The 14154-nt window shown below is 40.7% G+C and overlaps 1 long non-coding RNA gene across 1 annotated transcript in view; it reads left to right on the top strand.

Annotated features, from left to right (window-relative positions):
- LOC112956185 overlaps positions 1-13884 on the top strand; it is a 29735-nt gene extending 15851 nt beyond the window's left edge. Inside the window, exons 2-3 of the long non-coding RNA XR_003251001.1 lie at positions 4607-4672; positions 13786-13884. This is a non-coding gene — a long non-coding RNA (uncharacterized LOC112956185). The remainder of the gene's footprint in view (positions 1-4606; positions 4673-13785) is intronic.
- The last annotated feature ends 270 nt before the right edge of the window (positions 13885-14154 follow it).

Below are 14154 nucleotides of genomic sequence, written 5' to 3'. Positions count from 1 at the left end.
ACTGCTTACTCTTGGGAAGATTTAATACGGCATTGCAAATTTTACAGGGCTCCCAGGAGAGTCAGTGGTCCCAGGAGAAGGAGCTGTGTGAGCAGCTTGCTGCCGGCCTACGGGAGTGCGGGAGCGAAAGGTTGCTTTGGAGTGGGGCACTGACCGGGAATCTCTTGATGGAAGGGCTGTAACACCGTTTTTTGTTGTTTTCTCTCTATTTTTGTTGATTTGTTGTTTTTTATTTTTGTTTGTTTGTTTTGCTTCCTTAGTACAAGGAAGAGATGAGTCCTAGTGATTAAAAGAATTATTCTAAGTCAGGAAAAACATTATAAAAAACTGCATAAGGTTTTATGGAGACTTCAAATGACACAGCAAAACACAGAGTCTAAAATCTGAGTTTGTTTGAGTAATTTCTCTCTGGAAATGTGCAGGAGAATATGAATCTCCCAGTGCACCTCCATCATGGCTGAGCTTACTGGAAGCTGAAGAGAATATTTGGTGACTGCATCTGGCTGGAAGGTTTCTCTGTGTGATCTTTTCCCCAACAGATGGAAAATAACATGAGGAGGGGYCTTCTGATTATCAAAGTACAGGAATTACTACAGGGCAGTATCACCCAGAGACACCCATCTCTTTCCCAGTGACAGGTGACGCTTCAGGGATGTGTGAGACTGCTGAATTCCCTCTCTGCTCTGAACTCGGATATGCCAGATTTTCTTGGCAATATTATCCACTTATCTACCTTCCCTCCAGTTTCCATTGTTGCTGAGAAAAGAAATGAAAATATAGAGTGTGAGCATAGTGAGTACAAAGGAACTGAAGGAAGAGAATGTGTTTATCATCACCTTCATTCATGTATAGCAATGTCTTCTACAAAAGTGCTCAGATTTTCATAGCTTTTATGAAGTGCTTTCTGAACCACGCAAAAGGTGATTAGACAAAGATTAATTGAAGTCCTTCCTGAATGTAGAGGTTCTGTCTGAAAGAGCAGAGTGATTTTATTTTCCACTCTTGCCCCGCTTCTGCTTGCACATGTGTTCACAGCATCCCACTGAGGAATCTCCTGCTTATGTCAAGGCTGCTCTTTGCACCGGGCAGTGTTGCAAGTGGACCTAGCAGCACTCTTGCATCCAGAAATCTCTTTAATTTTAGGAATGACATTCAGCTAATTCCTGTGAGAGTCCATGGTGAGCCAGTGGAGCCAAGTCAGCTAATTGCATAGCACTCCAGTGAGCGACACGCGTGTAGCTGGCAGATGGCAGCTACGGGTTTTGGTCCTTGCTGCTCAGAGGGAGAAGGAGAAAGGACCACGCGGTGCTGGGAGTCTGGGCTCAGTGAGGTTTCCTCTGATGCCCTAGGGAAATATATGATGGGGAAAGCAGCTCTTTCCTTTTCTGCTCTGGGGCATGTTCAGGTCTTGATGTAGCTCGAGTGATGCAAGGCTGATGAGTATTTGGGGGAGGGAGTCCTAATCTCCCTGCAGTATCACCCCCTGGTGATTCCTGTATTGCCAATAGGCTAGATGGAGACCGGTATTTATGGAAGGCTGGTATTTATGGGAGGTGAGTATTTATGGTTTGGCCTGTGCTTGTTTCTCCTCTCCTTTTCCTCGCARTCCAACATCCCTTTAGAGTCACTTCAAGTGTAATTGATATTTCACAGCCCAGGAACTGGCTGTGTCATTATGGAATTACATGTGCTAGTGATACACAGAAGGCCATGGGGTTACACAGAGCCACGCCGAGAGCATATTTGCCTCGGCTGCAATCCCCTTTGCTTGAGGTTAGGTTAGGAAGAATCATTTAGGCTAGCCTTTTTTTGCCACGCAGAAAGTGCTTTTCCCAGCTTATCCATGCCAGTCATTACAAYGTTGGGTAGAGAAGCAGTTAATAAAGGTAAGAGCAATGGGTGCAAAGGCAGACAYGCTCCATGCCTGGCCCAGTCGTAGGGAAATGCTGTGGAAGGAGCCGAAGTGAAGAACCTGCCCTACATAAGTCACAGCTGCACCTCAATATGCACCTCGATATTCACCATTTCATCTTTTTCAATCTGTTTTTTTAAACAGGAAATGCTTAATCAAACTTTGTCATATCTTTGAGAAATGCTGTTACAGTAATCTCACTGTCTTTTGCTGTCTTTCTTGTCTTGCTAAAGCTGAACAATTTGACTTTAAATTGTGAACTTTTGAGGTTTGAAATGTCCAGTGTCATGATACTGTTAGAAAGTAGTTTGGACATGAACTAAATTATCCTACAAACTTCAACTGAAGTGAGAACAATCAGAAAACCAGTAGATATTTTCTTTGTTTCATGCCAACATTTGTAAAACGTTTCCTGCCTTACTTTTGTAAACTCACTTTTCTACTGTATTTCTACCATGGATGCATATAACAGGGCACGTGATTAATGCCATTAATGGAATTCCCGTGTACAATGTGATTCCTTCAGCAGTTGTTCTGGTTTTTTTTTCTTTTTTTTTTCTTTTTTTGCTATTCTTATTGGCCACCTGAGACACTCCTTGGGCTTTTTGGTATAACATGTGCTTGATTTCACAGTTGATAGCGTTATTATTCTATCAAATAATCTGATAAATTGTTACAGCTCTGCTGCAGAAGCAGCCACAGCTACAGTGCTGCCTAATTGCCTCCTTTGCCTCCGCTGTATTATCACTGCCCATTTCATTATTTACAAGTTGATTGCAGCTGTGCTTCTCAGAGGCTATGAAATATTCAGGAGTGAAGAGTAGCCTATGTGCAATCACAGCCCTTGCAGAGCAGCACCTGCCTGCAGAGGAAAAGGAGAACCCAAAACTTCTCATGTTCAAAGCCCGTGTGGAAATTCCTTCCTTGCTTTGGCTTTTCCCCCAACGCTGATCAGGGAATGCACACTTCTTAAAAATAGCCACTTTGCTTATGCCTGTGGTGGGATGAGATAAGAAGATGAGTGAATGGTCCAGTAATAAATCTCTGCTGTGCTTACAGGGCTGTTGGAAAGGAGGATAGAAATCTTAGCTGCCCAAGTGTCACTGGGAGGCAGCCAGTATTACAGGTGGAGCAAGGAAAAAAGCTGTACAGTAAAGATACAAATTAATGCTGCGGGCCATTTTCTCACACTTTGCCTCTCTGCAGTGCTTGCCAGCAATGACTGACTGAGCTATGCAATATTTTACCAAGTCGGAAGCAGATAACATTTTCATAAACAGGATACTTCATCATGGAAGTAAAGAAACAATTGCTTTGACCTTGACACCGAGCGCGCGAGGGCAGCTCTGTAATAGCAGGGCATGTGASCAAGCACCAGCCCTGGAGGAGCTTGCGCCGTGTTGGTTGTGACAGAAAGCACCGTGGTGGGGGGCCCGAGCTGGCAAAACAGCTGCCCAGTACCTCCCTGCAAGCAAGAAACTGCATTTGCGCAGAAAGTTTTGGGTTGCCCTGTGGTCTAGTGTGCCCTGGCTGCAGTTTGGGCTGATACCAAAAGAAAGCAGTTGAGTCAATACCTGCTTTTGTGGGCTGGACAAGCACACGGGAGTCTGATGGTATCCCTGTTTTTTTTTTTTTTTTTTTTTTTTTTGCTTTGTTTTGGTGCTGTTTTAGAAACCTGATTCTTTTCCGAAAAGTGATGGAGGAGAAGAAATGGCACCTTCCGTCACAGCTAATACATTTTGCATCTATTTCTTCTTATTTTGGCAATAGCCATCTCTTCTAATTCTACTGGTTAGCCTTGCTTATTTGAAGAGCTGGAATGTATTTTTAACTGAATTAGTTTGGGAAGTGATTTAAATAAATCCATGTAATCACCTGCTGCTCTAACTTTTGTTTAAGCTCCTCTTAAATTAATGTAACAAAGCTGAAGGTGTGAAACCTCCTTAAGCTGGTATAAACATTCAGGGAGAGGAAAGCACTTTCTTCTAGCTAAGTCAATTTGCAAACCAAGTTAGTTAATTTTATCATGTAGGCCACGGAAAGGAAATGAGGCTGAGATGTCTGACATTTTTATTATGGAGGCATGGCAGAGCTGATTGCAACCAGATGGCCACTCCATTATCCCATAGCTGGAAGTATGCGCTGCAAAGCTGGTGCTAGTGGAAAGTTTGCAGCCTCTTTAGCTCTCTGTGTTCCTAGCGAATCTCCCCTGACTGATTTGGATTCTGTTTCTTTAGATACTGAACGTAGAATTACCAAGCAACAATGAATTTATGTGCAAAAGAAGCAAGAAGTGCTTGCTAAGTCTGCAGGCAGACACTGGTACTGCGTAGCTATAAACTACCCTAACTTTACCTATAGGAACCTCTAACTTGATCTCTGAAATTCACTGAGCACATTATGCCTGTGAAAGAATAAAAATTTAACACTTGTCAGACTGATCTCTGTATCAGATCTGTGAAAGCCAGAAGACAGTAAAGAATCAAAGATGGTAAAAGAGAGTAAAAACTGTGTTACCCTAAGATGTTTTAAATAAACAAGATGGAAAGCTTTTTTAAAATATATTTTTACTCTGCATCTGAGTTTAAATTTGAAGAAACAGGAAACAAGGTATATTGCCTGTTAGAGTTCTGTTAGTGCAGCATAATTGAACTCGTGCTCAGAATTTTTATTTTTTCTCTCTTTTTTTTTCAGCTAGGAGGAAAAGGATTTGTCAATACTACAATTCACTTGAACATCAAGCTCTACAGAGACAGTAAGGTAAGTATTTATGAGACTGCTTTTTGTTTCCTCTGGTGGTCAGCTTGGCTTTACTTCCAATTTATGAAGACACTTGCAATTTATGAAGGCGCCAGTTCTGAGCAATTGAACTGGGGARCAACATTACATTAGGCTTTTACAGAAGCTGTTGCTTACAGCTTCATGATCCATGAACCGCAGTGTAAGATGCAAGTGTGTGTGTGTATAGATATAAATAGATATGCTTGGTAGGGGAGACCAGAGAGTTCCTCATCTGAATCTATCATCTTTTYTTATTTTGCCATGCTCTTAAAAGCTAGCTCTTGTCTTAGGCTTGCTGGTGAGGCCACGTGCCTATAGACTGTATTTGCTCATTTCAAAGCCTGTTTTGAACACACAGCAAAACGGTTTTCATGTATACACACAGAAAATCTGTAATAAAATTGGCAAACAGGGGCTCATTTTGGAAGGACAAAGCTGTCCCCCAGTGGGAGGCACTGTAGCAGAACRGGGTGGTTAGGAAACTAGCCCAGGCGCCTAGTCTGCAGAGCATATCYGAGACCTTTGCATGGAGACTGCAAGATCCAGTCCTTAATGGGTAGGGTGTATGAAGCTGGTACTGCTTTCATTCATTTGCTGGAGTTGTGATTAGATCTGAGCAAAGGTTTGAGCAGCATCAGGTTTATATTGGGTTGCCATTAAGATAATTAACACCTCCCAACAGCTAGCAGATGGTAATTTTTCGAGTACCGCAGTCATTTTTTTTTTTTTTTATTCCATGTATCCCAGCCCTTGTTGTATGGCTATTTCTGGTAAGTGATCATATGGTACCAGTACAAAACATAAGTCTAGTGGCCTGAAAGTTAAAGCTCTGTCTCTGGTTCTGCGTAGTTGCGAGGAAAGGAATAGATCTGAAGAGTATGATCTGGTCTCCTCAGCTTTGCACTCATTTGCTCTTTCACTACTTTTTTTTTTTTTTTTTTTTTTTAATTTTTGGAACTGAATGGAATTCTGAAAAAAAAATGGGACTCTTATTTTGGGGAGCTATAATGGCATAGGGCAGCTTAGTGATCTGCAGGCTTATTGCTAAGTCACGGGAGTTACCCCCTTCAACACTGTAGGAGCTTTTCTTGGTGCTGTGTGTTGTCCTTAAGGTAGTGAACTGTGTTTGTAAAAATGGTGCTCCTACTTCAACTTCACCAGAGCAGAGAGATTTCCTGTGTTTGCAATTTGAGAGATTTTTCTCAACTAGATCTATTAGAGTAAAATAGTAAGGAATGCAGAGTTTAGTCCTTTCTCAATAGGAGGTGTTGACTTGTGTAGTTTATTTAGCTGTAGATAATACATTTAATCTGTGGCTTGTTTGAGAAATACTGGGAAGATTTCAAATTTCTTTCAAGCACAGTAATAGCCTTGAAATTTTCTGGGGAGTCTATGCTTTTCTAATGCATACCAAACACTTGTTCTTTACTTAGAGTATGTTGATAAGACCACAAGTGATCTACTTTTAAGATAACCACCTGATGATAACTGACCTTGTGAATGTTCTTGTTTTTTCCTGAGAGAAAATACATAATCACAGAATGGCTGAGGTTGGAAGGGGCCTCTAGAGATTATCTAGTCCAATTCCCCTGCTCCAGCAGGAACACCCAGAGCATGGGGCACATCCAGGTGGGTTTGGAAGATCTCCAGAGAAGGAGACTCCACAACCTCTCTAGGCCTCCATACATTTGTTCAGACAAGCTAACGGGCTTAATTTTGATTTTGCAAAACCTGAGAGCATATGTAYGATAATGTACTCAGTTACCACAACTTGTCTGACTGGGTTCATCGTAAGCTACCGTGACCAGCTGGTTGAGTTTGTGTGAGTATACTGCTGATCCCTCTCTCAACAAGCTTTTTTGTTACTAGTACATAAGTACAGCAATGCCTCAATCCTAAGATGTTGACCCCGTGAGAAGTATATAAATATAACGCATCTGTAATTCATGGAACATATTCCTTCTTGGTAGTAATTGCCTTTAAAATGAAAGTATAAATTAGTGAGCTTGACCAGACACATTTTGATTTGGAAATGAAATATATCCAAAAGATGTGAGGGATTTTTTTTCCCCTTTCCTGTGGAATAAATCATCATTTTGAAAATTCTTTGGCAGTAAAAATGGGCTGATGTTTCTGCCAAGCACACTAAGGGACCTGGGTGCCCTGAACTCTTGCACAGAAAAATCAGGAGTGAACAGTTGTCTGTTGCTCTATGCAAAACTATGTGTTAGCATTAGAAAATGAGCACCATCTGAGGACGGCTATGCACAGGTCAAGTGAATTTTCCTTCCTATTCAAAAATGTAGTTAACTCTTTGAACTGGGGGAAAAAAACCCAAACCCTTCCCCCTCTTCTCCCATACCCTCCCCCTCCAGAAAAGAGAGAAGGTTGTTTAGTTGGTGTTTTAGTGTTTTTTAAAAATCTGGATTTACTTCTCTGATCCCACATATAGCACAACCCCTGAAACAGCTGGTTTGCCTCAAGTCAGGCTGAGAGGTGAAGACAGGATCCTTTCAACCAGCTTTGCTGCTGGAGCAGTCATGTCAAACTCTACCCCCGGCAGTGTRGGATTTTTGAGTGTGTTTACTAAAAAAAAAAAAAAAGGCAAAACAACCCCTGGGTCACTGGACAGAAGTGGTTTAGAGAGTGGCTGAAAGAAGTAACTTCTGGCTGGGGCTAGGAGGGGAGCCGAGTGGGGCTAGTGACAGAAGCGGTTGGCAGAAGAGGGTGGAGGCGTTTAACCAGTTAGGYTGCTGAGGATTTCTTCATGTGAAATCACGTCTCGAGACACTGCAGGTTCCGGGTATTTAGCTGAGGAGTTCCCCCACCCAGCTTAGTGCCTCTCTTGCAGCAAGGTTGAGGTCGCAGAGGCAGGTTCATCCCAGGTACATAATTACATGACTACATCTAGGTTCCAGTTTGAATTCTCTTTTTCTTTCCCCTGTCCTGTCAAGTCTCCAATTACAGCTGTGGTCACTTTTGGGAAGCATAATTATTCATTTAAAACAGCATACAAACATTTCTGACACTATGCATCAGATATTATATGTCTTCAAAACTGTGCATAGCCAAACAGCAAAGCTGTATCCTTGCTGTACACCCTGTATTTGATTGYCTGATGATGCTGTCTTAATGTGAAGTCCAAAACAGAAAGGAAAGGTAGAGGGATATCTGACAACAGTTTTCATATATCATTTATTATACACAAGAGGACTTCTAAAAACAAGGCCYGGGTTTATAGTTTAATATTTCCTTAATAGAATCAAATACATTAGGATCTTGAATTTAGGGTTTTCCAGGTGCCTCTGGGACCTTCTTAACTTTGATTCACTGTGCTGCTTAAATTGCTGTGCTGGAAAACAGCAGTTTTCCCATCATCTCAGGGAGACATTAACGACTTCAGAAACCTCTGTACTTATTCATGAAAAGATGCATTTAACCTTTTTTTGCTGGCATAGTTAGTGGTAAATAATTGCACCATCTACAACTTTTAACACTGAAAGAGGAAATGTACTTTTTCTCTTAGAGTTGTCAGAAGTGACAGACAACTRTGTCCTACAATTTAAACCACTTTTTTGTTTTGTTTTAATGTGCTGCTTATGTTTGTGCTGTTTATGTTGTATTCCGTGACATAAACCACAAGTGAGCTGGTGGTGTCGTACCTCACAGCTCACTGAATGCTGCCGCTGTGTGAGCTGCAATTGCCTTGCGTGACCTCGTTATTCTTTCGTGAGATTAGCTAGAATCTGAGCACAAATCTGCGATCACGAGTCCTGATTAGTTTGCAGCTATCACCAAAAGGATGCTGTTTCCTTTGAGGAGAGGGAAAGCTYTTGTGCATTAGAAAGCTTCAGGTCAAGTGTTTCATCTGAGGGTTGACAGAAATATGTGATGTGCAATCGTGTTGCAAGATGGACAGCAGTTTCTTGTGATTATATGTGCTGGGTTAAGGGGCGTGTAGAGGGTGAGGAGCAGGGCAGTGGAAGAGGAACCTTTTAAGTGAGTAAATAGCAAAGCTTCAGAGGTATTTGGAGGCCCTCCCCTGTGAAACTATGCAGAACACGAAAGTCTGGTTTCACATGCAGGGTGGAAACTGCTCTTTCGTAGTGGTTTGCCACAGTCTTGGTCTCTCTGCATTGGGTTTGCTTAGCTAAAGCTGGCATGACAGATGCACGAGGCATCTACAAGAAGGTAGCGACATGCAAGCCAGAGAGTCCTGCTAAAGAAAGGCCTCTCCAGCRCTGGGGACTCTGCCCAGGCTGCTCCCCTCTGGACAAGAGCCACGAGCCGTTGGGCCCTGCTGGCCACCACAAGGGCAGTGAGAAGAGGTGAACAGACTCAGCTTTGGGGCACTGCAAGCATGTGAGAGCTGCTGGTTGCGTGGTCAAAGTTCAGGGCTGCTTTATGGAGTAACTCAGGAACAGCTGCTCTGCTTTCTGTCTTCATCCTATTTCCCTAATAACTTTCACATGCAAATAAGTTCACCACCATTCTCAGCGTTTTGGTGGTTTATCTTTTATTATTTAGAAAAAGTTTTCTCCTTTCTGCTTGTTTTTCTGAAAAGCCATAGCTCCCTGTTTTCAGCATTTTGGTTTCTCTGAGTTGGAAGAGGTCAGGTACATCTGTGCTGATGCTAATGGGCTCCACCGTGCTGCCTTCTGGCGAAAGCCACAAAACATCCTCTTCCTCATCAGATGTCACTTCGGCGTGTCTGTAGGTTCCTTTGCCCAAGTCATCAGAATTTCCCTCTGCTTCTTTCACTTCCAGATGGCCAGTTCTTGCGCAGTACTAAGCACCCCCGGGCAAGGGCACTCAGCCGCATGCTTCTAAGTCTGCAGGAGCCATAAATACATAAAAAACGTTATTTTTGTTATGTTGAAAGTAACTAGAGGAGTCTTCCTGTCGGCATGCTCACAAGATGAGGAGYTCCACTCAAAGATCTTCGTGAGGACGAAAGAAAAGCTCTCTGCAAGYGATACTGATACACTGAGTGTGTGATCCCAGGGCTGGACATGGGTGATTCAGAACTGGTGATTTCGGAGACCATTTGTGTGTCTTCTTCTGGACTTACTTATTTCTTTTCTTCTTTGCTGCTTTGAGTCACCCTGCTCCGAAGCCCAGAAATGCATGACTATGCTGGGAATTTCTCATACTCTGGAGATTTGGTGCCATTTCACAAAATACTGCAGCCATATCTTCACATGCTTCATGCTTGAGGACTACCCACTGGTTGTGAGAAACACAGTCGGAGAAGTTTTTGTGAAGATAAGGTTGTATTGAGGTACTTTGGCTCAGTTTCTCATGGGGTTGAGCATGAGACTTTTACATGGAGCTGTGGCGCCTTGGTGAGCAGAAAACCCAACTTCTGTGAAGCTTTTCGGCTACAGGAGAGCTTATTTGTAGGTAKAAGGTAGGAGAGGCAGGAGCTAAGGTTGAATTTGCTCAGAGACATATTGCATGCAACTGCTTGCTTGCTAAGGCACGGAGAAATAACCGAGTAATGATTCCTACTGATACTCTTTAAAGTGTAATCAAAACCACTTAAAAATCAAAATCAATCCTTGTCAGTTGTAGTGTAAAAGAATTAAAGAACCTCATTGCAACAGAAGCTAAGGTCATTTTATTTGGACCTGTTCTGAAAAAGTAGAGAGGTTCAAATATTCCAACGATGGATCTGCATTTTGGGGGCTTACTGCCATGAATGTCAAAAATGCAAACTGTGTTGACTGTGGAAAATAGGCTTACGTTGCAAGAATGACTAAGGCGATTACAGAGCTGCATGAATGATTAATTTACCCTGCTTTTGTTTCACTTGTGATCCTGGGCCCTCCACTGAAAAAAGGCAATTTTGGAAGAAGATATTTTTAAAATAAAAATTAACTCAGTTGTAATAGCAGGCATCTTATTACACAGATGTGCACCAAAGCTACTCCGAGAAGAGCAGTGTGAGAGATTGGTTGCTGCCATATCACTGTAACATGAATATTAGAAATTTGTAGATAAGTAATTGCTGAACACTTTGCAATCAGAATATCTATTCACATTTTAAAAAGAAAATATTATTATTCTTTCAAATAGGATGTACAATGAAATAGTGGTAGTGCTTTCCTAATAACCCTCCTTTAAGCTCTGTGTAGAGCATTTGTTTTGTTATTAAAATCACTCTGTATATTTCAAACAGACTTCAGCTGAACTACTGCCTAGCACGTGCTAGACACATATTGATTTTTGTCTTAGACCAGCATTTCCCCTGAGCATCATATTATTTATTCATAAAGCAGGAATGATGTCTGACAGGCAGTTACAGGGGTGTATATCTGTAGTTCAGAAACAATGTGAAAAGCTTTGCAAGGACCCCAAGAAATCGATGTGTTGATGCTAAAGAACAGTCTTTTAATTCTGAGCACACACTCTGGCCATCGTTCACTGTGGAAAAGGACATTTAAATAACAAATAGTTGCTATTAAAACCGCAGGCCTAAATTTTCATTCATCGTTATTCCAATTATCCAAGCCAAGGTAGAATTGGGCAGAGAAGGCAGATATCCAAGCTCAGGCATTCCCTAAGTGATACAGCAGTCCTGCTACTGTCCTAATCCGCACATTTATATGGGCATTTCTTTTGAGAAAGGATATTTTTTCTTGATAAAGATTTAAAAGCCAAGTGTTGGTCAGAAACCCAGGTATTTCTAAACTGCCTAAATGCTTAAAATACCTAAAATTCATAACCATTAATTCTATCTGACTATTAGACTATGTTTGTATAACATATTAAAATAAATAGTTGGTACATTTAAACATATGTTTTGTAATGTATACGTTTTGTAACATATATATTATTAGCTTATCAATATATTGATAATGAACTAATTATTTTGATAGGCAAAAAGAGGTTCTGGTTTTGTTCATCTCAAATTGGATCTCTGCATTGAGCAGGATTTGCTGATGAAAGATCTTTTTTTTTAACTTGAAAACAAATAAAATTTGAATCTACAGTTGTTATTAGGAAAATATTTATCTACTCTTAATATATCTCRTAGATAAGTGAATGTGTAACTTTGATTATTGAAGTAACATATTTACRTGGAGATAAATGTCTTATCTTGCCGAAGCAGGCCATTATGGAGCTTGTTATGATTTTATTTAAAACAGGTAATGTAGTGGAAAAATTGCACATGATCAAGTAATTAAATATAGCATCTTAATGTGTAAGCACAAGGGAGCTGAACTGAGTTTATTCTGGCATTTCTTGGCTTTCTAGTACTTGACTTTGAACCTGAACATTCTTTGATATATAGAGCTGGKGGATCAAAATTTCCTTTGAGTGCCTGGTGGGGGAAGGGAAATGTAAGGTATGAATTAATTTCTGCTCTCTGGACCTTAAAGTTACTGTCTTTCTCTTAATTAACAAAAAGTAATGCTTATTTACAATGAAACCAAGAAAAACATTAATGTCACGAAGCTACAAAATTAGCATGTGTTTCCTAAATTGCTATGCAGAACACCTTTTAGTTGCTTTCCTCAGGGGAGGCTTTGACCTCTTCAATCATGAAGCATCACAATAAATGCAATTTTAAATCACTCAACTGGGACAGCATAATCTCTGTCCATCCAGAATATGTGAGAGTGCCTGAAGCATGTAGGGTTGTTCTGCAGCAAGTGGCCTGGCTTTAAAAACCAAGAGAAGAAAAAGTATTCCTCATTGGTGTATATTTTAGAATATTGAATGAAAGAACTTTCATATTTAGTGGTTTGACATACAAAGACAATGTTAGGAAAAAGCTACATTTTTTTTTACAGCTGTTTTTGCTGGATTTGAAATCTGATCTCATGTGATGTGATCTGGAGGAAGTATAACAAAAATGACATTCTTCTTGCATGTGTTTCATTGGGGATATTTCTTTCWGTTGCTCTCTGATAAAAATCTGAAGTCGCAAAAATACTTTGTCCCTCAGAAATGCGTGCATTTTGATTTTTGCTTGCCAATGCTTTTGAATGCTGCTGTTAGCTCACAAGAATTACCATGAATTTTAGAGAAAGGATTTTTAAATAACAATTTTACTTGTTATATAACGTTAGAGTGTCTGAATGCTAAGTGACAACTTCAAATGTCAGTTTTCCAAACTGCTAAACTAGACACATAACAAAAATCCATTTAATCTATTTAGATAGCTGATAGTCAGTCATTTAMTAAGATCTGTTCGTTGAAAACCGAACTGCATCCATCTTCCTTGCTAAACTCTAATTTAGTTCAGTTGTTGTTGGTGGCAACATAACTCTTTGCTTTTGACAGATGAGGAATACACAAATGCAAATAAAGCCCTAAAACCTGAGTACGCACATTTTCCACCTTACCACTCTGGAGTGCTCTTCAGGACACTCATGCAAAAAAAGATCTAGCCAGCGAGATAAGTAGGTCCATCTAACCCCTTTTGGTCCATTTAACCACTTCTGGGAGCTCAATTTATTGTAAGATAAATTTAATTTGTAAAGTCTTCATAGGATGCTGTTGGCTGGTTGTGTCAATTGTGTCATCCTTTCAATTTCGAGTGTGATTCAACGTGAGAGGAAAACACAGACATTTAGTCATTTATGTGTGGACGCAGTGTCTCCATCTGAGTCTGATTCTGAGGCCAGGGCAGCCTGGAGGTGGTTGAACTCTCCTCTCCTTGGCCTCGATGAGCTCCTTGCCCTCTTGCTGGTGTGCTCTGGTCAGTGCACTGCTCCAGAGCTTGCTCGCTTGGCCATGGGGTGGYAGGGCGATGATATGCTGCTTCCCAACTTTCCATTAACTGTGCATTCTAATTAGGGCTCAATGGATGTTGTAGCAATCCTATGGGGGGAAAAAAAAACACTACGCCAAAATATAAAAGAAAAAGTTAAAGGTGACTCGTATGTTAAATGGACGTTTTGTTGGTAAGTTTTATCTGTTTGGAGTACAGTGAAARGAGCTTCCCTAATTTATTTTGGCACTTTGTTCTATTTCTGAAATTGCTTTTTTTCTGATGCTTTGTTGGAGCTTTAGATGAAAAGTGGTTGGTTTGGAAATTATCATTTGGAGGGTTCATATATATTTTCAAATGRATATTTCAGACATCAGGAAATGATGGCATCTTAGGAAAACAAGCAGATTCGCTAATGCTGACTTGGGCTTAAAAAATCAACTATGGAAGATACTGAGGTACATTTGCTGCTGCAGAGAAGTTTGTGGATGGAGAGATGTTCAGGAAGTAGCCAGAAGATGAGCTATGGGAAGACATCAAGGCACAGACCTCATTTTCTTCTTTTAAATCCCTTCTTATGATCTCCTCTGCTGTAACTCTTGAAATAAAAAAAAAAAAAAAGAGGAAGAAAAAGAAAAGTTAAGAAAATAAAAGTAGGTTAGTGGTGTGTTTACTGATGTGCCTCGTGTTTACTGATGCTTTCTCTTTATTTACTTCTGCTTCCTTGTCTACCAACCAT

Source organism: Nothoprocta perdicaria, unplaced genomic scaffold (assembly GCF_003342845.1).
Source record: "Nothoprocta perdicaria isolate Ctin4 unplaced genomic scaffold, notPer1 scaffold_60, whole genome shotgun sequence".
Taxonomy (NCBI): domain Eukaryota; kingdom Metazoa; phylum Chordata; class Aves; order Tinamiformes; family Tinamidae; genus Nothoprocta; species Nothoprocta perdicaria.
The sequence above is the reverse complement of the archived record's forward strand: the minus strand, read 5'-3'. Positions and strand labels throughout refer to the sequence as shown.